At 35.2% G+C, this 24,350-nt stretch overlaps 1 protein-coding gene across 2 annotated transcripts in view; it reads left to right on the top strand.

Moving 5' to 3' along the window:
- Positions 1 to 24,350, top strand: part of LOC145693133 (cytospin-A-like) — a 491,676-nt gene that overhangs the window by 137,092 nt on the left and 330,234 nt on the right. Inside the window, exon 1 of one of the 2 annotated variants that reach the window (XM_081768862.1) lies at positions 15,988 to 16,179. The exons of the other annotated variant lie outside the window; for it this stretch is intronic. The gene's annotated coding sequence lies outside the window, so the exon portion shown is untranslated. Of the gene's footprint in view, positions 1 to 15,987; positions 16,180 to 24,350 lie in introns of those variants that run through there. 2 annotated transcript variants of the gene reach the window in all.

Below are 24,350 nucleotides of genomic sequence, written 5' to 3'. Positions count from 1 at the left end.
TTAAGTACAAAGGCTTTGAACAATGATTTAAAAAAATAAACTTTATGAAAATGATCTACTTAAATAATTTATTTAAAGTACACATACTTTAAAATATCTGTTTTTGTTAAACGTGAAATCACAAATAACCGTAAATCAAAGGTTGAAATCAAAAGTTATAGGTTGGAGCTCAGGCGCTTTTGTTGCTTTTGTAGCATTTTAATAGATAAATAATTTTAGCTAAGGTAATCATTAATAACAATTTGGATTTTATCTCCTTTATTATTGAACCGGCACTCAGCATAAAGTACACTCACTAGTCTTCCAACTAAGAAGTTCAAAACTAGAAGACACCTATTTTCAGTATCATAAGGAAAATTATTAGAAAGTTTGTTACAGATTTACGTCGTCCTACACAATTTACATCCAAAACGCGACTCTCAGTATTGTATTTCCGAATTCCCTTCAGACAAACACGTAATACATACCTTTTTCATATAGTACGACCTAGACTTTCAATAGTTCAACGTTCTCTGTTCTACAGGCTTCCTAAACTATACAACGAAATGTCACATACACCCATAGACTTATTTAATTCTGAAGTAGCATATAACTCCGCACTACGACGTCATTTTAGTGGATAAATTTTAGTCAACTATTAACCTTTTTTGTTACAACTTACATGTTATTTTATTATTATTATTATTATTATTATTGAATTATTGTACCATTTCTTAGATTTGTTAGATATACTAGTGTAAACGCGTTCAGCTGTATCTGGAATTATGTTTGTAAATAAAAATAAATAAATATCATGTAAATCAATGACAACTGAATGAATATGGAACCAGATACATTGAAAAGTGAGCGCTGTAATCATTTGACTATTTTATAACTCTCCTAAGAGAGAAGTTAGAGAATTAGATCGCTCAAATAAAGTAGCAGAAAGTGAATTATTATCATCTTATGCGTATTTTGATTTATGAAATATCCAAGGAGTAGGTTGTTTAGTACGAGTAATGCCACATTGGAATATAGTATTTCTGGTAACTGCATCGTCAGTGAAAATTTCGTAGAAATCCCAGCCGTTCCTTTTTGTTTTACCCACAGAGAGATCAAACACTATTCCTACGGTTTGTTCATTCGCTTTTGGTGAAGATCCAAAAGAGAAGTTTGTTTATTCACCATAGTGTTTAGTCTCTGTTGTACGAGTTAGTAATAACAAATATTGGCAGCAAATTTGCTAGTTTTTTAAATGTATATAAGAGATAGAAGCTAGATTGAGTCACCGTCAATTATTCTTGCTTAGACTCAAGGGCTCTTTTCTTTAAGCGTAATATTTCAAAGCGTACGTTTAAATTGTGAAATCAAAGCACATTAAACACTAGACTGAGAAAGTAGCCTTGTTTTCGACTAGTAGTCTTTATGCAAGAACACAATAAAATAGAATAGACTAAATTTGTAGTGTAATGGAATGAAATATTTTAATATTACGTCCTACGGTTATGCTGTGTATAGAAGACGGTGATTATAAGAGTGAATGAAATGACGGAATGAAGAAAAAATGGAAGGAAACGGGGTACCCACGTGAAAACCCACGCACACGGTTTGCCACCACAATGGCCGCTTGGCGCCAGTTGGGATCGAACCAGGGACCCCATGCACCAGAGGTGCACGGTTTAGCGCTGACCCACCGCACCCCACTAAGTTTATCTTAAGGGAGAAAGGAAACGAAACGGGGGAGTAAAGGGACATTTGTTCGTTTATTTACAACAAACCTCGTTCGATGAAAACAAAGAGTTGAGGAAAACGCTTGGAAAAATATAGCAAAAATAAACGAATTAACATGTGGACAGAAATTACAGAATGCGAAACTTCAAAATATCTAGAGTGTATCAGAATATCTTATATGATTTGACTAAGTTCCACAAGCGATAAGCAGCAATAATCCACAAATTTATTACAAAACAGAAATTAATTATTGGGGTCGCTAGCCAGAGAGTGTGTTTAAAAAAATGGGGCCGTGATATGAAGTACGTTGAAAAAGCTGATTTAGAGATTATCGAATATCGCATAATAGCACGGTGGCTCAGCGATAGCACAGCAAACACACGTAGATGCACAAACACTATTTTGTATAGTAATATTCAGTTTTCAAGATATGATAGAGTTATAATACAGATGACACTAGTTTGAAATTAATTATACCCCTCCAATAATATTGTTATGAAAAACTGTTATTATTTTAGGTTCTGGAGACATTATTTTAAAAGTATATTTAGTTTAGTTAAATAGAGTTTAGTTAAAGAGAGATTAAATAGAGTTTTCGGTCCATAGCTCCGATTACATATCTATTGCTTTGCTTTTACACCAATGCCACCTGTGCGGAAACTCCATGAACTATTTGAAGCCTGTATATTGCTGTCCAAACAAGCGCTGTTCATCTGGTTCGACTCCAGGTCATGTAAGTTTGCGATGTGAGGTTCTCTCGTTTCATACCAATTACTTCATAATCATTCATCTTCTTTAGCCTACAGCCAGTAGCGTATCTAGAAAGTAAAAACTGAGGCGAGGGAAGCCAGAACCCCTAAGATAGTATATTATCATGACTTTATTATTAACTTTCAAAAAATATATAAATAATAGCTTAAATTATTTTTGTCAGTCAAAAACTGGGAGCCTAGCCCCCAGCCTCAGGCTTGATCCTCCACTGCTTACAGCGGGGTTTCTCAAACTGAGGTCGCGAAGTGAGATGAAAAATATAAATGTACTTAGGATATAGAAGCGGAAAGTTATTATAATGATTATTTTGAATTTCTTATTTTTATAGACATCTTTATATTTCCATAATTGTTGACAAATAGAACAAAAAATATTAAACGAATGAAGAATTTTAAAAAAATCAATTGGAATAAAAGTGGAATGAAACTGGTGAAAAACGGGATATTGAAACAATTTGGAATGAAGGCTAAAGTGAAACTGGAGCCTCAGGGTGACTTCACTACACTTTACAAGCGATGATTACCAATAATAATAAAAAAAGCTTGTTACATACCGGAAATTACTTGTGGGGGTCACTAACAAGAGGGTATGATAAAAGGAGGTCGTGATATAAAATAAGTTGAGAAATCCTGAACTACAGTGCATTAGTGTGGGACGTAAAACTGCAGATTTCATTCCATTTCATTTCAATATCATACGAATAATAATATGAAGCCATAGGAAGTTTCTCGATGAGTTGAGTTGATTTTGAGTTTAACGTCCCATTCAGCACCGAGACTATATGAGACGTGGACCTACTCATTAACGTGGAATCCGAACCTCATGGTCTCCCGCCGGGAATCGAACCCAGGTCTCCCGCGCCAAAGGTGCGTACGCTAACCGCTTAGCCACGAAGGAGCTCTGGTTTCTCGATGAGTATAGTGTTTTATTCATACTTAGGAGACCTGCAAAGAAAAGAAGGGCCTTTTTGTAGTAGGTGGGTAATCAGTGGCTTATTTAAGGGGAGGCTTCCGCCCCCTCCCCCGAAATTGTAATTACTATATTAAAGTAAATGAAATATCTTGCAGATATAGGCTGCCGAAAACATGAAGAAATGTACTTTAAAGGTCCATAGCTCCAAACTTATGGAACCTACGGTAGTCGGGTCAAGACTTTATACAGGAACTAGTATGTACCCTATCCAAATATCTATGTTTTAGAATCCTGAGGTACTTCCGCAACAATTTTTATAGAAGTAGTTGCTAAGTACTTCAAATTATATGCGCGTAGTCAAACTGCCTCTATAAAAATAGTTACGCGAGTACCTTAGGATTCTGAAACATGTATTTTTGGATAGCGCACATATTAGTTCCAAAGCGAAGTCTTGATCCGACTACCGTAGGTTCCATAAGTTTGGAGCTATGGACCTTTAAAATTCATATTTTCATGTTTTTGGCAGCCTATAACTCCGAAAGGAAGCATTTGTACACCCAGGTTGGTCTATACTTTTCGTGTTATCTTGGAATCAGGAATCGCCTTCCAAACGTTGTCGTTGTTGTTTTGAAACACCCCGTATTTGCAATTATCAGTAAGTTTATCATCATGTAATTGAATTGCACTAAAATTGATTTTGCACACAACCGTAAACACTCAATAAAAGAGTGTTAAAATGCACGAATGGGATAATAGACCATTACGATAAATCATTAAGTCATTCCTCGTGTGAAGTTTTCGTTCAAAGTTAGAATATCTTCGTGCTGTCGTTCCGAATCGCTTGTCAGTACTGGAAGCGACAGTAACTCACGTGACTTCCAGTGAAATTGCAAAACAACATTTACTTGTTTCCATAAGGTGAGATCTGTTAACCCAATGATGGACAAACTAAGGTCCGTGAGCCAAACGCTGTCCTCTGAAAGGTTTTATTCGGTCTGCCACATGCTAATCTGACAAACCGAATTTCACTTTTGACAATCAGTGCATCCCAGTTCAAACCAGATTATGAGAGCACTCATAATTTTATTCATCATATTCCCCATATCTTTAATCTTTCAATCGTTAATAGGTCTTAGCACTACAAGAATTGTTAAGGTGTACCATCCTTACTTTTAATAAATTATATCGGCCCACTCTTTTTTTTTTTTTTTTAAGTTTGCACATCACTGTCTAAATCTTTCGAATATGGAGGCTACAAATCGGAAACCAATAGAGGTATCAGAGATCAACTGTGACACTGAGAGAGATTTTTAAATATTTGTTCTAGATTTTGTATCTAACGATTTAAACAGGATCTTATCATCTGCAGGGATTATAGCAGCGTTTTTCAAACTTTTTTGATTTGGAACCACTATTACTAGTCAAAATGTTGTACGAATTACTCTACTCTTCTCTTCGTCGAAACCATTGTTGGTGTTGTTTTGAAACACCCTATTATTATATAGAGTTTGTTTTGATGTTAATATCAATATCCTACGTATTTTAAGAATAGTAATAATTAAAATTTCCTTATTTGGTCTTCACAATAGCAGGACAGGAAGAGGCAAACGTATGGTATAGTATCTTCGGACGGAAGAAGTGAAAAAAACGTAAGTTCCAGAATAGCACAGGCTAAACAAGCATTCAATAGGAAAAGAGGAATGCTAGTATTAAGAAATGTGTCGTTGTACGATCGTAAACGATTTATTAAGACATTGGTGTGGAGCGTGGCGCTGTACGGATCAGAGACGTGGACATTGAGAAAAGCTAAAATATCCAAGCTGGAAGCATTTGAAATGTGGTGTTGGCGCAGAATACTGCGCATATCATAGACCGAAAGGAAAAGGAACGAAGACGTACTAAAAGAAGCTAATTAATGAAGGACGAAGATCATAAAGATAATAGGAAAAAGAAGAAACAGCATGCTTGGCCATCTTATTCGGCACTCCGATTGGATCACCGTGTAGATAGAGGGAAATACAGAAGGAAAACCAGGAAGAGGAAGGCCAAGGATAGAATCTCTATATGCAGTTATGAAGAAGAGACCTTATCAAAGTATAAAACAACTCTCCCAAGAGAGAGAAAAGTTTTAAAACTTCCGTGTTGGCCACCAAGAGGTGTGAAAGAGCATTTGGTCTTAAATTGGTCAAGTGCTATATATGGAGCATTGGACTGTATAGTTTAGACTTTGACATTACGGAAGTTAGAGAAGAAATATTTAGTGAGAGTTTCGAAATGTGGTATTGGAAGAAAATGGAGAAGATAAAATGGACAGGGAGAGCAACAAATGAAGATGTTTAAAACAGATAGGAGAGACGATGACATTTCCAGCGAGCATGCTTCGTAGGAAGGTGTAATGAGTTACAATTGGATTGGACACATCTCGCGAAGAAATTGTTTTCTTCATATCGCCATAGAAGGAAAGATGAAAGAAAAGCGAGGAATACGAAGAAAAAGAACACAACTGATCGATGATTTGAAAAATTGAAGAAAACATTGAGAGTTAAAAGAGGAAACTGAAGATCGAAAAACGTGGAAGTAACATTTTCAGACCAAAAAATAAAATAAACTCATTAGTCCCAGGACCTGCTGAAAGGCAATATACTTAATAATAATAATAATAATAATAATAATAATAATAATAATAATAATAATAATAATAATAATAATAATAATAATAATAATAATAATTTGTCTACATAGAAAAATACATATTACTTAGCTTTTTTAAATAACTGAAGACTATCAAAAATATTTTATAATAATATATCTATATAAGCTGTACTGACGCGATCTTTGCGTTGAAACAGTTGATGCAACGATTTAGGAATATGCAAGCGGAGTTGTGGCTTATTTTCGTAGACTTGTAAAAGCGTACAAGAATGCCCAGACAAGAACTGTGGCATGCATAAGAGAGAATGAAGTTTCTGAGGAACTGTTAATATAATAAGAGACATGTACGAAGGAGCGGAGACCCAAGTGAAGAATTGTGTGGGTGTGACAGAAGATTTCCTTGTGGAAGTTGATCTATATCAGGGATTAGCTCAGGGGCGGATCCCGGACGGACTTCTGAGGGGGCGGTAGGTTGTAATACTGCTACTTAGGGCTAATTTTAAGAGCTTCAAACACTGAGATGGGTTATATTTATATATATATAAAATAATAAAGTTTCCTCTTCTGGGGGCGATCTCCCTCCCCTGGATCCGCCATTGGATTAGCTCTTAGTGTATATTTATTCAATTTTGTAATGGATGTGATGGTGCTGGAAGTAAAAAAGTAGAATGCATGGAGTATACTGTTCGCAGATTATGTTGTTTTATGTGAAACATCCGAAGAAAAGACAGAGATAAAACAGAAGAAGAGGAGAAGTGTGTTGGAAGAAGGATACATAAGAATAAGAAGAATAAGAAGACGATAGCTTCTTACGGCTATAAGGAAAGTCTATTACCTACCTCGAAATTTAAGTATTTTTTAAACGTACTGTACCTCGACTGGGATCGAAGATTATATACACAAAACAAACACAGAAAACAATCTGTCTGACTGAACTGGGGAATGATGAGCGAGGTGCTGTGTAACAACAACAATAGAAAAAAGTAAGTTGCAGTTAAAATGCCGTATACTGTATGTAAAACGGTAATAAAACAGGAAATGATATACAATAGTGAAACCTGGGTAATTACAAGGAAAGAAAAAGCACAAGTGGAGGAGATTAGAATGTAGATGTTTATATAGTATGATGATGAAGGATAGAATAAGATTAGGATAAAGAACGATTATTTAAGAGGCATGGGTCAGGTGAGACCCTTGGGTAAAAAGCTTCAAGAATTGAGGCTCAGATGGTGTGGACATGTAGAACGAAGAAGAAACGACGATGGTGTGGGGAAGAGAATTGGGAAGATAGAAGTAACAGGAAGAAGGGGAAGGCCCAAGACGAGATGAAAGGATAAGAAACGAGATGATCATGTGAGCGAGAGGAAATAGAAAATAGAGGGTGCCAGGATAGAAGAGAGTGGACGAAAAGAATTAAAGGCGATAACGCCGATCTCATATAAACATACGAAAAGGCGGAGACAAGGAAGACAGGGTATTAGAATTTGTAAAATCCTTACCTTATTTTACATTGTATAATCTGTTATTTGTGTATTTTTTACTTGTTGGCCACTTTTTACTATAATGTATAATACGCAATTCAACTAATCTTTTTTTTTTTTTTAACTCGTACAATCTAAGAGAACTATAAGGGTAACATTAGACTTAACCAACATTTTGACCAGAAATATAAAAAAAATTAATGACTCCTTCCTTCCAAAATAGTCTATATCCTTAAGGAAATGTTAACTACAAACAAAGAGATTAAACCTTTAACCTAGATCTAACTGTTTCCCTCAAAATTAGAACATATCCGCTGAAGTATGTTTAAGCCTTTCTGTCTGAAAGATTTCTTCGATAAACACATTTTATTTGCATACTACACTGTACTGTTCTTACTAAAGAAATGAGTATGCGGAAAAACAGTCTGGAAGTCTATATATTTTTTTCTATATATATATTTAAAAAATGTATATATTTCGTGTGTAGGCGTCTGCCAGAAAACTCCAGGAAGATGTTCCGGTGAGTGGCTGTCGCAGTCTGTTTGCGATGGTGGAGGAGGAGGGAACCGAACCGTTGAGTCTCGTATAATAACGGAAGCATTGCAGCTAAATAACAACTGCAGAGGTAGACACAAGAATACAAATGGCAGTCCTCGTGCGCCTCCACAACATCTCAATCAACTTCAAAGTACCGTTGGCCATCGTCTTTCTTATCATGCAAACACAAACAGAGGAGGGAGAGTGTTGTAGCTGAATCATGGAATAAAGTATTAAGGTTCAAGCAAGTAGAGGAAATTTTACAGATGCGATTGGCATTAAATTTGATTGTGGCTGTAAAATGTTGTAGAAAAGTAATTGAAGTAAACTTGAGAGAATTTTAGAGAACGCGATTTACATTACGTTACATTTATTCATAAGGAAAATTCGATTTATTGGGGGTTATAAAATACTGTTTAAAAAGGCAGTGTTAATATACAACTACTAATGGTGTCAAAATTTAGTATAATCCCATATTCGAAGATTCTAACAATATATTATAGAATAACGAATACTCAGAAAAATAAGGCCGTACAGATATATCCATTCAGAAGCCTCGAGCTCAATAATTTAATGTGAGTACGAGTGCTATAGTTGGGTACTGCCGTGTCGTGACAAAACGCTGTATCTTTCGCGGAGAAGTTTTGCGAAAAAGAGCCGTAAAGTTTTCATCCGAAAAAGTGATCTGTATCGTGTAGAACCAGTGTAACTAGGCAATAATGGTCAACCAGTCAATTTTCACCAAATTTAATAACACAACATGCATTTACGTAACATTACATGTAACCACGTGTTCCCAAAGTCAAGATACATTGGTTCTACACGATACAGATCACATTTTCGGATGAAAACTTTACGGCTCTTTTTCGCAAAACTCCTCCGCCAAAGTTACAGCGTTTTGTCACGACATGGCAGGGTAGTGAGCCACAGTTTGAGTGTGAGAGAGTGTGAGCCCCATTGGTAAGAATTAGCCCGAGCCCCTAGCAAGCACAAGATCGAGAGAGCACAAGCTTCATTGAGAAAAGCAAGTCGGACTTTGAGTCTCAGCTAGTGTGAACCTCATTTAGATTAATGAGCTTGAGCTCCACTGAGCTCAGTACTGGAGAATACTGAGCCTCAGTACGCGAAGGGGCCAGTGAGCTCCGTCGCAAAATGCTTATCTCTGATGTGGTGTAGTCGAGTGGTCTGAGGCATTGGTGAGGTGAAACCTATCGGGTATTCGAATCTCTCTGAGGAGCATGGACTTTCTTCTTATTACTGCTTTCAGAGTTTCTGAGTTCGAACATTTAATGTTGTGTGAGTAACGAAAGTTATTACAATAAGGAAAATTTAATTCATTTTCTTTTCATACTTACGCAATAGAGAGATTTAGTGAGGGATTATTGTTTACATGGATTCCAAACCATGCCGAAAATTGAATCCGTTGTACAGACCATCACCTTGCACAGAACTGGCCCTTCCCCACTATAGTTTCTCGCCTCCAAGAGAGGTTATTAGAGAATACATCACAGCTTGCGAATGCTTGAGTAATAATGGAAATAATAACTAGCTTTTTTAGTAGGTAAGATACTGAGCTGAACAAAATGGCATGTGCGAATGTAAATCCTCACGAGTTTGAGATTTTCTTCTTCTTTCTTTTTTTGTAAACCTAAAAATTTATGCTCTACGAGGGATGTTGGAAAAGTCATGTCTATAGCGGGCTAACAAGAAAACCAATGAGCTGAGGGAAAAAAAAAAGAAACATTATTTTTCAATGTAATCACCTTCCACTTCTACACATCGTCTCCATTTTTTTTTTCCAAGTGACTCAATGCCTTCAACATAAAAAGATTTATCCTTGGAGTCAAAGAACTGCATCACAACATCCATTACCTGCTTGTCGCTTGAAAATCGCTGGCCCCTGAGGTATTTTTTTTTTTAATAACGAAACAGATAATAATCACTTGGGGCTAGGTCAGGACTGTAATTTGGGAGGAAAAGTTGAGTCATTCCCTGTTCTGTGATAGCAGCTTGCGCAAGATATGTGTCCAGACGCATTGTCATAAAGAAGCAAACTTCGACGATTTGCATCTCTGCGTCGTTTATTCTGAACTGCTCGGCGTAAATCTTCAAGTGTTTTTTTGTATGTAGTTCCTGTGATGGTATGTCCCTTTGGTATAGCTTCAAGCAAAAGGATTCCTTCCCTGTCCCAGAAAACAGTTTCCATAACCTTGCCATCCGATTTCTTTGTCTTTTTTTTTTTTTTTTTTTTTTTAGTTGGTAACCCCTGATGCTTCCACTGCATGGACTCTTGTTTAAATTCTGGGTCATACCAGTGAGCCCATGTTTCATCTGTCACTACATGTTGGTACAAGTAGTTATCTCCTTCCATAAAATCCAAATTTTCCTGACACATTTGCACCCGGGTTTGCTTCTGAAAACCGTTCAAATTGTGCGAAACCCATCTGGAACAAACCTTTGTGAGCCGAAAGTGTTGGTGTACAATATCCCAAACACTATGAATATCAATCCTTACTTCCTCCGCTATTTCTCCAATTTTTTTACGTCGTTTGGACATTACCAATTTTTGCACACTTTCCACGACTTCAGGTGAAGTTGCTGTTTTTGGTAGACCACTACTAGGCTCATCTTCGACGTTTGTTTTACCACACTTAAATGAGCTTATCCATCGTATTACCTGTCGATGCGAGAGTTCATCATCACCATACACTTCCACCAAGTTTTGATGAATTTCATTAACAATGACGCCTTTACGAAAGAAAAAACGAATCACATGTCTCTCTTGTAAATTAGTGTTTTCTGGGTTTTGCTCAACTTGTGCACTTGTGGAGGTTCTGGTGATCCGGTCACTTGACATTTTCCCTTGAAATCTTGTCCACCTTCTTAAATATGCTTGTCCTTTATGGCCAGGTTGCTTTCATTCACCTAAAAAAAAAGAAAAGAAAAGAAAAGACAAGAAAAGAAAAGAAAAGAAAATAGAGGTAATTAGACACTACTTTCCCAACACTTCTCGTATAATAACAATGTCAACTATTAAGATGAAGTTCATACTAAAGTATGTGAGCAAGCTTTTCACTATGACACTAGCAAGACAGAAATACACAATATGGTCAGTAAGATATATTCTAAAATTATGATGAAATCTTAAAGTTTAATTTTGTTTAATTATAATTTTGTCCAAAGATAAGACATATAGGCCTATAAATCGATAGATGGAGCGACGTACGCAGTGGGTAAGTCCTGGGAGGGTCCGGGTCCCTCTGAAATTCCGACTTTTCTGTAAATTTAGTCTAATTTTAGGGATTTTTTTTTTTTTTTTTTTTTTTTTTTTTTTTTTTTACAAATTTTAATATAATTTATCCTCATCTTGAATTTGGAGTCTCCTGAAAATGCTTTGGACTCGCCTGAAATAAATTCCTCCATACATGCCTAGGTGGATGATATATCGAAATAAACAAAATGAGATGCGTAAGAATAAATGTTCATAGTTATCAAGAAGATAAATATAAATACAAATATTTATGATATTGATAATATATTGATCGTTGATAATAATAATATTGATACTATTAATTCTGTTGAAACAGTTTATTTATTTATGTATGTATGTATTTATTTATTTATTTATGTACCTTATATGTAAAGGAAATACACTGATAACTAGCATATTGCTTGTGTTGTTTGTCTTAATAGTAACACAATTATTCCTAACAGTGCTGGATATATGACTTAATTGTTCTGATTTTTTTTTTTTTTTTTTTAAATGTTGAAAAGTTTATTGTTAAATGTTACAGCACTGTACTACGAAAGCTGCTGACACTCATGTATTGTGATTGACTGGGAAGTTTAAAAATATCTGAACGCTAAGGAAAAAGAAGTGTCGGGCTTCACCTTTGGATAGCGGATCTTTATTCAAAGACACTTTCCGAAATAGACTACTGAGAAATAGAAGAAGAGACCTTTTCGTCGTGACTCGTGAGCAAAGAAGAGCAATTTAGTGAAGATGTTTCCTTTTCTTTTGTAAGATGAATCTAGTACCTCTCTGCAAAAGCAATAAAACTTCTCTCCTGTTTTTCATATTCGTTGAAGAGTAAACCAGCAATGATGACGTGGGTAGAAGGTAGTCAGCTGTAACTTTCTCTCTTTCTCTAGGATTTCATTCTCCCTCTTTCATTTTAAACTCCACGTTAGTTTTCATATGCTGAAAGAGATGTGCAATATATATATATATATATATATATATATATATATATATATATATATATATATATATATATATATATATATATATATATACATTACCAAGTCAAAATAGTAATTATAAAATATTTTAGAAGCTTTAATGAAACATAAGCAAAATAAATTTCCAGAAATGTTATGTTCTTTTTGTATGTGTGTATGCATACTACAATAAATTATTTCGCCGGTCTTATGACTAATCGTGTGCTTTTGGTGCACAAGGTCCCGTGTTTGATTTCCGATGAGAGAGCATCGAATGCACTACTCTGGTTCAGAACCCACTTTAAACTGTAGGTCTCATTCCATGTAGCATCGCTGGTGACAAAGGACTAAAATACTCTGTCAATCATTCAATCAATATCTAAGGTAAAATATAATACTCATACGGAATGTCTTCTTCTGACGTAAGAACGGTACTTTTCAATATTGTACATAAAATAATGTAGCATTCTTCCCTTTCCTCTTTTAGTTTCTATTATGCCTTCTGAAAATACAGTATCGTTTGAAAGTTTTCGAACGCCCCAGATTTTTGTGAGCATTTATTGTGATCCTGTTATTTTCGTACGATAACTTTACCGTCTTGCATCAGATGTACTCCTGCCTAAAGCGTAGAACTTGACAACAGTTGAATCGAGGTCTGAGAGGTACTGCAGATGATATGTGAATTTATAATGCTTAAAATAGAAACCATAAAAGAAAATTTGATATAGATATTACATAGTATAAATAAAGGGTGTAAGGTGAGGCAATATATTAGTTTTGTTTGGAAAGTGTAGACATCGAGGATCAATGCAGTGACAAAAATTTGAAAGAGAAAGTATTTTTTCTCAGTTTTAAGAATTATAATTCGACGTATCATCTGCAATACCTCTCAAAGCTCGATTGAACTGAAGTCAAATTTGATGTTATAGGCTGGAGTACCTCTGATGCAGGGTGCGGTAAAGTTCTCGTGCCAAAATAATAGGATCACAGTAGATGCTTACGAAAATCCGGGGTGTTTGAAAACTTTTGAGCGGTACTTTAGGTTCTTCTGTAAGTTTTAATTAGTGAGATGCTATTCGATACACAAAAGAATATACACTGGTGTGTCAAATGACGTTACAAAATAACTTTAAAAAAGTAAATTGGATAACAAAAGTTCAGGCTGTATTTTTCTTTAACTTTTCAACTAGAATGTCAACTATCCAAATTACATTCCATAAACAAAAGGAAGATGACAAGAACTATTAGAAGGGAGAAAAGAGGAATCATCATAATTATAAAAAGTCAGTCTCTGCGTCATACTATTCTGTAATGTTATACTGTTTTGCATAAGAGATTTGTCTTGTTGGTTGTACAGAGACAAGGGAGAATGGGAATACCCTTTATAATAAACGGTAAATGTCTCAGCGCGTCCGGTTAATTCGTAATAGTAAAAGTCACGCTAATAGGTATCGTTACGTGCATTATTACTCACCTGCCTGACAGTGATGGATGTCGCTCCCTGTGGGATTGTTACATATAACAAAGTTCATGAATACTTACATAAAATATACCTGTATATAGTATGGTGTGCAAACTAAAAAATAAAATAAAATAAAGACGTAAAATAAATAAATAAAATCATAAATTTACAAATAGACTCGGATAGGTACCGTGAAGAGGATCACGCGAAACATACATTTATGAATGAATGGGTTTGTGCCATACGGGCAACAGTATAACAGGATTAACAGTATCTAAATATTTTCGCCTAGATGCTTATGCAATCTGTAACTTTTAAATGTTTTGTGGTTTGCATATTATCGTGTGGGGTAACGAATGTTAGGTACTAACATTATAATCTTATAAGGCCTACTAACACGATCCAAATAGTAAGTACTTACGGGTCGGGGGGCTAGGCCCACCCAGTTTTTTGAGTAACATAAATAATTGCAAGTATTATTTATATATTTTTGAAAGTTTATAGTAAACTCATGATATAGGGCATACCTATCATAGTCTGGACTCTGGTTGGACCCCTAGTTTTATCTTCTAGATCCTCCAATGCTTCTTCATACACACATTTCTAGAGCTTTCTAATCACCTTTCCATAGTGTAAATGTTTCTGCCACGTAGATTGATAATCTTAAGCCATTCAGAGTTTCGTGTCACAAAATTTAGTTTAGAGTAGAAAACTCCACACGAAACAATTGATTAGTCTTTCTCTTAGCTCCTTATTCAAAGAAATACCCACGAAATATTTTTATTCTTATAGTCTTCTATCGCCACTGCTTTCCATGATTTTATTTCACGTTCGCACTTTCTTCTTCACTGATTATACCGCATAAGTAATGAACACTGGTTCTTTTAGTTACTGTCTCCTCTTTACTTCTGTAGTTCATACAGACTGCTTCGTTTTGGTGACCATAAAGTTTGCCTTTTTTAAGATTTCGTTTTTTTTTTAATCATTTTACGTCATATTTATTATCGAAATCCTAAAATGAAATGAAATTTCTAGTTTTACGTCGCAGGATTATATCCTTTAGGCTAAAGAAGATAAGTGATTAATGAATGTGATAATTGTGAAATAATTGGTGGAATGAGAATGTGGAAGGAAATGAAAATGAAATGAAATGAAATCTTTGAAATGAAATCTTTGAGTTTTACGTCCCACGGGTATGCCGGTTAGGCTAAAGGAGACGGTGATGATGAGAGATGAGTGAAATGGTGGAATGAAGAAAGTGGGAGGAAACGGGAGAACCCCGAGAAAACCCACGAGCACGGTGTTTGTCCACCACAAAGTTCACTTGGCGGGGGCTGGGATCGAACCCGGGACCCCTGGAAGGAAATGAGAAAACCTCAAAAAACTCAGGGACACGATGTTGTCCGTCAGAATCTCACGTGAACGGAGATCGAAACGAAGATTCCTGTGACGAAACTCCAGTTAAGAAACAATTTTATGCTGGAAGCAATTGAGAATGAAATGAAGAAATTGATTTTGGAAAGAAAGCAGCCGGGATTTTTATATTTAAAGACGCCATCCCAGTATTTACCTGGTGTGACTGAGAAAGATATCCTAGAAAAAATCTCAACATGACCGGCTGAAGACTTGAACTTGAGACTATTCCTGAAAAATGAAATGAAATTTAATCTTTCAGTTTTACGTCCCGTGGTCTGCGACTGTTTCTGATGATGAAACTGTATCATTTATCTTCACAAATTTTGCATTTTGAATATTTGGAAGTTCATTTACTAATACACCATTGAGCTTGGAGATCACCGACCTCTTTTCACTACAAATTCCATCAGCTAACTTACACCAGGGCGCCAAGCATTGTCTATTTTCTTTTCCGTCTGTGAAAAAAAAAAAAAAAAATGGACTCGATACCTAGGAAGGTTCATTCTATAATGTATCATCAGATGAATGTGGTTGTTATATTTTTGCATAGAGAATATTCAGACTTAACAAAACTGAAATAATGAGACTACTGAACAAAATAAAAGCCATATTTTGAAATACTCAATTTGTATTTCTTACCTTTCAGTTTGCTGGTTGGCCACACTGTCCACTGTCTTTAAATTTAGCAGTATTTTTTTCGTCTAGGATGAGTAATGAGCATTTAGTTGGAAACACTTGCTTCCTCCGATCGATTGGTTCGTTTCCGACGCGGTTTGCTCGACCCACCCCATCGCTAGCACGCCAGTCGCTGCAACCAGCAGTCAGTCAATAGCCGTGTTTCCCGTGTCGTGTGCTGTGGATGGCTTGAAATGAGTTAGTTTGTTATACATAAGAAACCGAGTGATACATTACAGTTGTGGTGCTAGTGTTTATTTATTTTTATGTGGTGTGGTGTGGTTCTCAAACTCTGACAGTGGATAGAAATGGTCGTGGGTATTGATCAACTCCACAAAATGTGTACGTATTTTTTTATAGTATTCTGTGCGTGCGTGTGTTTATATCGTGTGTATGTTTACATCTTATAGAGTGTGTGCGCATGTGTCATTCATTTGTTCTAGACAAGAGCATTTCTATTGTATCCGACTTTAAATAATAATTCAATAGCATAATATAATATATTACTAGTACTTACAATGCGCAAAGTTTATAAATAAACTAACACTAGTTGTGTGTTTCGCGAACAAGTAGTGTGAATATATATTCAGTCACTGACAACGTAATTTTGCTATAGGGTACTTTTCTGGTTTCTTCCTTAGCAGATTGCAATATAACTCAGTAATATTTTGATTTTCAATTGTATTCCCAAAGCTTCTTTTTTGTTTGCTTCTAATAACATCAACTTTTACAATACTTCTCCTACATAATAGGTTCATATATATATATATATATATATATATATATATATATATATATATATATATATATATATATATATATATATATATATATATATATATATTACAACCTAGCGATCCTCCTTGTAAACTATTCGAACTCCATACCGCTCTTCACCCCTCTCTTGTTGATCTATACCATGCGTGCTTTTTTATCATGTGATCTCGAAACCTATGTTCGATTCCAGATGGAGGTTCATTGATTCATTGGAATAATTGTTTCTCCTCCTGTTCTTAGTTTATGCGACAAAACTGTTCAGTAGCTGGTGTCTCCTCCCCTTAAACGGCTTTCATTCTCTTCAAGCTGGAAATCACTCCAGTGGAGAGGATTTTTTTCATATGTTAAGGCCTTATTTCCATTACAACTCTTAAGGAAGATGTCGATGTACATCGAGCATTGATCTACTACGTTATTTGACTTATAAAGTAATAAAATTCTGAACTTGATTTCAGTATTCATAAAACATACAATCTAAACACATGATCACGACCAAGAAAGATTGAAAGTGAAGTATTACTAATAGATCACGTGTAAATGATAATTTTTATACGTACTGATTCACAAGACAAGAGCTATTGGGTCATCTACCACTTGTCGAAATTCTCGAGTTTAAGCTGCATAAAATGATCTTCTCCTACATAATAGGTTCATTATATACCCTCTTCATTATATACCCTCTTTAATAAGCTCTCGTACATTCTTTAGACCAGCATTTTTTAAACTATAATTTACCTTTGTGGTTCTCTTAGACTGAACATTAGTCCATAAAGACTGAATAAATAATGTTCAAGTGAATTGCCTATTGCACATAGTAGTTTACAACTGCAAAAAGATTTATAATCCTGTAATATAATAAGGTACTTAAAAATTAGAAAATTTCTAATAGCTTATAAAATATTCGTCATAGATTTTAGTTATACAAAGAAATACAATCTTTCTTTAATTAATCGATAACTTCTCCTAGACTATTGAACTGATATTGATGATTTTTGATACGTGTGGACGTGATTTTTGGTATTGGAGTGTTTATTATATTAGTGTTCCCGAAAGATGCATCCTAAGGGAAGTAAATGGTGTTCAAAAATTTATATATAAAAATTATATTTATATTTATATTTATATTTATATATATAATCTTAGGACTCCGTCGAGTTAAAACGATGAAACTGGGCATTTAAACTCCCGTTAAGTATGTATAAGAGAACACATGTCCCAGCGTTTTTGAAAATTTCTGTTTTAGGGGAAGGGGATTTATTATTATTATGTGCGTGTGTTGCAGCATAACTCTGGAATGTTTGAACAAAGCAATTTTAGCCAAACTTGGTGCACATACGTATGTCTGGAAAACATACCATAGGGGTAAGACACCCCTATTACGTACTAAGGGACAAAGAGGATTATATATAAAACCAATTAAAAACAACCTATATTGGTGTCTATTGGTGTATATTGGTGCCTATATTGGTGGCTTTTGGGGTTGCTGATATGGATAGTGATATTCTCGATGCCGTTTAAGTCCGCGTTCGCTCTTCAGTGGGGGCAAGATACGGCTAGTACCACTAAAATGGGGATGGGAAGGATTGAAATCTATAAATAATCAAAAATGACTAATATTAGTGTCGAATCTACAATTTTCAGTGTTGCTGATATGAATATTGACATTCCCGTTGCCGTTAAGTTCAAGTTCAGTCGAGGAGGGAAGGGTAAAAAATAATCGAAAACAATAGTGTGGAGTTCATAGTTTTGGGGGTTGAGGAGATGAGTAGTGACACTTCTGATGCCATTTAAGTCCAAATTCAGCTCCCATCGACACGAGAGGGATAAAGGGTGAAAAATAAAAATGTTCAATATTAGTGTAGAATCATAATTTTCAGGGTCATGGGAAAACGGCTGACTCTTTTGAAATGACCTTTGGAATATAGTCAGTATGAACCTCAAGCTGGGTTTTTATATGTCATTTTGATTAAGGAGCTCCGTGTAGGGGTAGGGTGTTTCAAAATTATGCCGAAGGGAGAGTAACATGAATATTATCATTACACTTTCATTGAAATGCGAATCCTAAGGGGAAAGGGAATTGTAATATTTTCCATAAAAAAAATCTCCCCTGCGAAGAACGGACATTTCAGTTAGTACCAATATAAAATCAAAGGAATTTTAATTAATCTTACTTTGAAAATATAAGTAATATAAAATTTAAGTATATTTTAAAAATATAAGTAAATATATGCTCAAACATTTTTAAAAAGTAAATAAATTTGTTTTGAAAGAGGACAAAACTAAGGTGATTCACAAAACATTCCAACTAATAAAAGTGATCTTCAGGTTAAATAGTTTGAGAAACGCTGATTTAGGCAATAAAATTCATTTCTTTCTTTTTTTTAAAAAAACGGCTTTGCTGATCTGTATTCTGAATAGACTAAAATACCCAATTCAAACTAAGGTAATACTAAAATTTGAGATATGAAGTAAAATTAATTACTGTGTTAATAAAGTGGGAAAACAGTAGAGAACTATTGGTGAGGGAAAAATTAGAGAAATAAAAATTTTGGAAGTAATTTAAAAATGGAAAAGAACTAATTGAGATACTGTTTGAGAAGCTGTATTTGTGATTTAACATGCAATGGAATGGTGGATATATATATATATATAAAAGGAAGAAGTTCGCTGTAACTGATGGATGATATTAAAAGAGGATAAACTTTTACGTGAAAATGAAATAATGTCGTTGTATATAATTATAATTGTTCTTTATTTTCTTTATTATTATATTCTTTAATAATAATAATAATAGTTGCACAGGTATGCTCGTTATTTGCTTACGTTTCTTTGACCTCAAAATATTGTTTCATAAGAATACACACTTTTATTATTATTATTATTATTATTATTATTATTATTATTATTATTATTATTATTATTATTATTATTATTATTATTATTATTATTATTATTATTATTATTAAGAATTACTATGTCACCAATAGCTTACAAATTGTACTTTCAATATCAGAAAGATCTTGGATGAAGTGATAATTTAATCCATTGTAGTTTAGAAGTACTGTACTTATAGAAGTTACGTAGAATATTATATATTTTCCTATTATTGGTAGTATATTATGCAATAATTAAGATCAATGCATGTACCCTGCTAAGCAAAATCAGATAGAGTAATCATGTCTGAAAATCGAGGTCTCATTGAATAGAAACATACGAATTTATTTGATATTGTCCGTACTTTTATCTAACGTTACTCAATCGTAAGCCCTTATCACTTATACTGTAATTATTGTCACACAGTCAATATCTTTCTTGGAAAAAGTAGAGAAAAAAACGTTGTCTATAAAAAGAACTCTTATTAGATTTGAAATGAGGGGGCCGCGGTGGCTCAGTGGTAGAGCGTTCACCTCGGGTGCTAGGGGTCCCTGGGTTCGATCCCAGCCCCCTCCAAGTGAACTTTGTGGTGGACAAACACCGTGTGCGTGGGTTTTCTCGGGGTTCTCCCGTTTCCTCCCACTTTCTTCATTCCACCAAATCATTCATTACTCATCATCACCGTCTCCTTTAGTCTAACGGGCATAATCGTGGGACGTAAAACTCAAAGATTTCATTTTCAAAGATTTGAAATGATATTTTATACGCTATGAACCTGAGAATTTCGAGATATGATGACTGGCTCTCGATATTTCCCTTGGATACATTCTTTATACATCAGTGCATACGAATGAAATGAACGTAAAGTTAGGAAATTGTAAAAACAAAGATAGTTAAAGAAATAATAAGTACAAATATAGATATACAGACTAAAGTAATAGTGAAGACTAACTAAAGTAATACCTAAGTTACAAAAGAGTATTAACAGTAAAATATCATTTAGTAATCAGTGTGTCTGTATGTATGAGTACTGAAATTAGCACTTTCATACATAAAACACAGCCAAGGACATACTGTACATACTGACTATTCTCGTCGTTTTCTATTGTGGAAAATCCGAGTTTAATTCCTCTTTGATTCGGATTCCACACTTAAGATGTAATCGCTAGATCTAAGAAAAGGAAAAAGGATGTTTAAAAAAAAAAACTGAAACAGTAAATGTTATTGCTTAAAAGGTTAACCACATAATTATGCATTGTAATAATTTTATAAATTATTTTTAGAAAAAACAAAAATTATTAATTGTAATTAATCACAATTGAAAATAATTTATTGATGCCTTAGAGTTCGATACTTAGTGTACAGTATATAAATTAATGCATTTGTATCAGTGATGCTTGCAGGGTTTCTACAAAGAGCAGAACACAGACACTCAAGTGGTACTACGGGGCGACTAGGGTGGGCTCAAACCCTCCAAAGTGACCCTATCTTCCTGTAGTCCTCTCAATACCAAGTTGATATAAACGCAAACTATTATATGTACGTACAAAAATAATTATTCGTATAATAATAGTGTATTTCTAATAGTCTCCCTAGCCTATATGGTAATCTGCACTCGCTTTTTTACTTGACTAGTTACTCAAATTTGGGAAGTATTGTTTTACATTTTTTATGTAGAATTGGAAATGCCTGAAATATTATGCAACTCTTCATACACTTCAATGTGTATGGTTGCATAACCCGTAAGGAGTATGTTTAACTAGTTCGTTGAATTTTACTACGTATTTTCACATTTTAATTATTAATACTATAAAAATAAATAAATAAAATAAAAGATCGTTTTTGTTAATTTTTTTTGAAGTTTGTAAAAAATAAATCGAACAAATAACCTTAAAACAGTAAAGAAGTCCGTCCGCCAATATTTATTTAAGCATATTTAATACGAGGAAGTATTACTTCTTTATTATTGTTTGTCGGGGCCGGTGGCAGGAGGCGATCAGAACTTTTGCGGCCACTGGTGAGGGAGTCCCACCACAGGTCACGAACATAAAAAGAGATTATTAGCGACAATATCTCTACCAAAGGTAGCCGAAATCAAACTAACAGAATAATTAATAAAGGACCACGAAAGGTCTCAAGAATATCACTGACTTAGAGAGTAGCCTGACATTAAAAATGTAATGGAGCTGAGCAGTCTATGGGGCTCGGCAATTTATTAGTACGGTAAGGAGGAGGTCCGTCCTGTTCAAACAATGTCCGACTAACCAGGCTGTCGGCAAGGTGAGTTGATAGAGAGAGAGAGAGAGCAGGATGAGTGCCTATGTATGACAATAATTAATTACAAAGTTCAAGCACGAGTTTACGAGATTATAAGGGAGCCTTGATCCATGAATGTCCCGCAGGTAATTGGCAGCACTTTAGGGCAGTGGCGGCTCCAAAGGGGGGTCACTAGTTAACGTGAAGCCCACACAACAACGAGATTAATTAGCACACCAAAATAATAGACAACTAGGACTCGTGCAAAGAAATAAATATTTGTAGCGGGACGACAACTTAATAATTAGGCACGTATTATACAACAATGAATTAAAATTAAAGCTAATGCAATGGAGACAGGATTATTAACACACTTAATGGACCTCAAATACATAAACTTCACAAGACAAGGTCAGGCTTGGCTATACTTAAATAATTCAGCCTAATAACAATTTAATCGATAAAACAATAAAAATGGAAGAGATAGTTATCGCTAACAACCTTAGTTGTAGAATCACTTTATAAAAACACAAACGTTGAAATCGGATATTGGGTGCACAGAAGTAGACGTGATTCTGAGTCGATGCGAGGAATCAAGATGCACAATTAAAATCACTAAAACAATTTAAATCACTCACCTCGCAATTGAACACCTACATAGATGAAAGAGTTCCAAGTGGCCTCTGGAGATATCGTCGAGTCCTGTATAAGTCCAGTTGAGCTTAGCGTGGTAACAAGATGTTCGTTGCAACCAAGAATTCCCAGAAGATGTCTGTATTGGTTCGAGCGGTAAAACCAACGAGATGCTTCCACTTCCTACGGAGAGTGAAGTTCTTTCTCCAATCGGAATTCTCACGGCGAATGCAGGAATAGTACTGGAGTCGCAGAACACACACACAGAAGGGTGATGGTTCACTCAACTACAGAAGATAAAGAGTTCGGTCCTCAACAGGCGTGACTGGTGTAGTGGTTCTCGTAGGAACCAGAGAACGGAAGAGATGTGATAATAATGACTTCGACGAACGGCTTCTTCGGAGGTACTTTCTGAGAGAATATAAGTAGGTGAGGTCGTACTTTGAAAACGTTAGATAGGCGTTTTAAATGACTGGGACGCCGAGTTAGAAGTAGTATGAGTTTTATTGTAAGTTGCTTTTGTACAGCGCAGAAGAGTTGATAAGCAATAAGTTGTTATACATCAGAGGTAACTTTAGATGACGCACAAGTCTAGTGGCGTATGCGTGAAACTTGAGAGGGGTCAGAATATGACCAATGATAAAAGAGAAACAAGGGCAGTTCAATGAAGAGATTGAATTACGACTGCCTGCATGTAGTAGTAGGAAACTTACTAGAAACAACGTTCAGCACAGTAACAAAGTTCTTACTGTATTGCACACACGAAATGAAAACAGAGATGGTCCTTGGTAGGAGAACGGAGATGACGGAGTTCTCCACTAACACAGTGTAATAACACACTCTGAGAATGCACTAGTAAACTTACTAGAAACAACGTTCAGCACAGTAACAAAGTTCTTGCTGTATTGCACACACGAAATGAAAACAGAGATGGTCCTTGGTAGGAGAACGGAGATGACGGAGTTCTCCACTAACACAGTGTAATAACACACTCTGAGAATGCACTAAGTTCTTCTCTCTATGACTCTAACAAAGTCAGAGAAGAAACGCAAGTCCGGCGGGCGAAGGACAGAAGCCTGAGCCCGAAGAGTGGGCCGGAGCCCCCGGCGACGAGCACGAAGCTCGTGCCTCGTAGACACACAATGATTTCCCCCTGAGAACAGCTTGTACATCTATTTTGTATTCAGGGAGTTTATTCACACGTTACGTACGTGGGAGTATAGTAGGGTGGTATCTTCCCAAAAGGGCGGATACTCGTGTGCAATGAAATTAGTCTTTACGTTTAGATTGGGTACTGATAATCTAAACGACTATTTAGGGTGTTAACTAGAATAGTCACGCATGCGCGTTATTACAAACAGTATAAGGCTTTAGCGTCATCTAGTACATAATATCCAAATTAAAAGTCAAAGGTTAATTTGATATTACAAAGAAAATCAAGCTTTATCCAGATTTTACAGGTTTCTTAATCGTTTCACAATGATACCAAAAATACAAGTGTTCCCAAGACACTTATTTTATACGGTGTCAAAATAGACATATTTAGTATTTTCGAAGTGTCAACTTCGGCGCCAAAATGTTAATTATACGTCTACCATGTTTTTGAGAACATCTGGGCTTAAACAGAGGACAATGAGAGTATTCAGAAAATAACATCAGACTCTCAGATAAGACACAAGGGTTAGATATTCCCTTGCACGTGCAGCGAATCGAAGGTTATAGGTTACCAATTCAGATCTGTTTCTCAAGATGCAAAGAGGGGAGAAAAAGATATGAGTTTCCTCTTACGAGAAAACAGCTAACTTTAAGTATTCGTCTGGCTTAGTTATTCCACAGAAAGAACAAAATATAAAGAGAGAAATTTAACATTGACTAATACCTGCAATAATTACATGGCAATAAAGCAAGTAAAAGGTTTTTAAATAGTAATTATGAATTTAATAACAGTAAGAAAAGCAAAAAATTAGGTCGGC

Source organism: Thermobia domestica, chromosome 8 (assembly GCF_964235325.1).
Source record: "Thermobia domestica chromosome 8, izTheDome1.hap1.1, whole genome shotgun sequence".
NCBI classification, from domain to species: Eukaryota; Metazoa; Arthropoda; class Insecta; order Zygentoma; family Lepismatidae; genus Thermobia; species Thermobia domestica.
The sequence above is the reverse complement of the archived record's forward strand: the minus strand, read 5'-3'. Positions and strand labels throughout refer to the sequence as shown.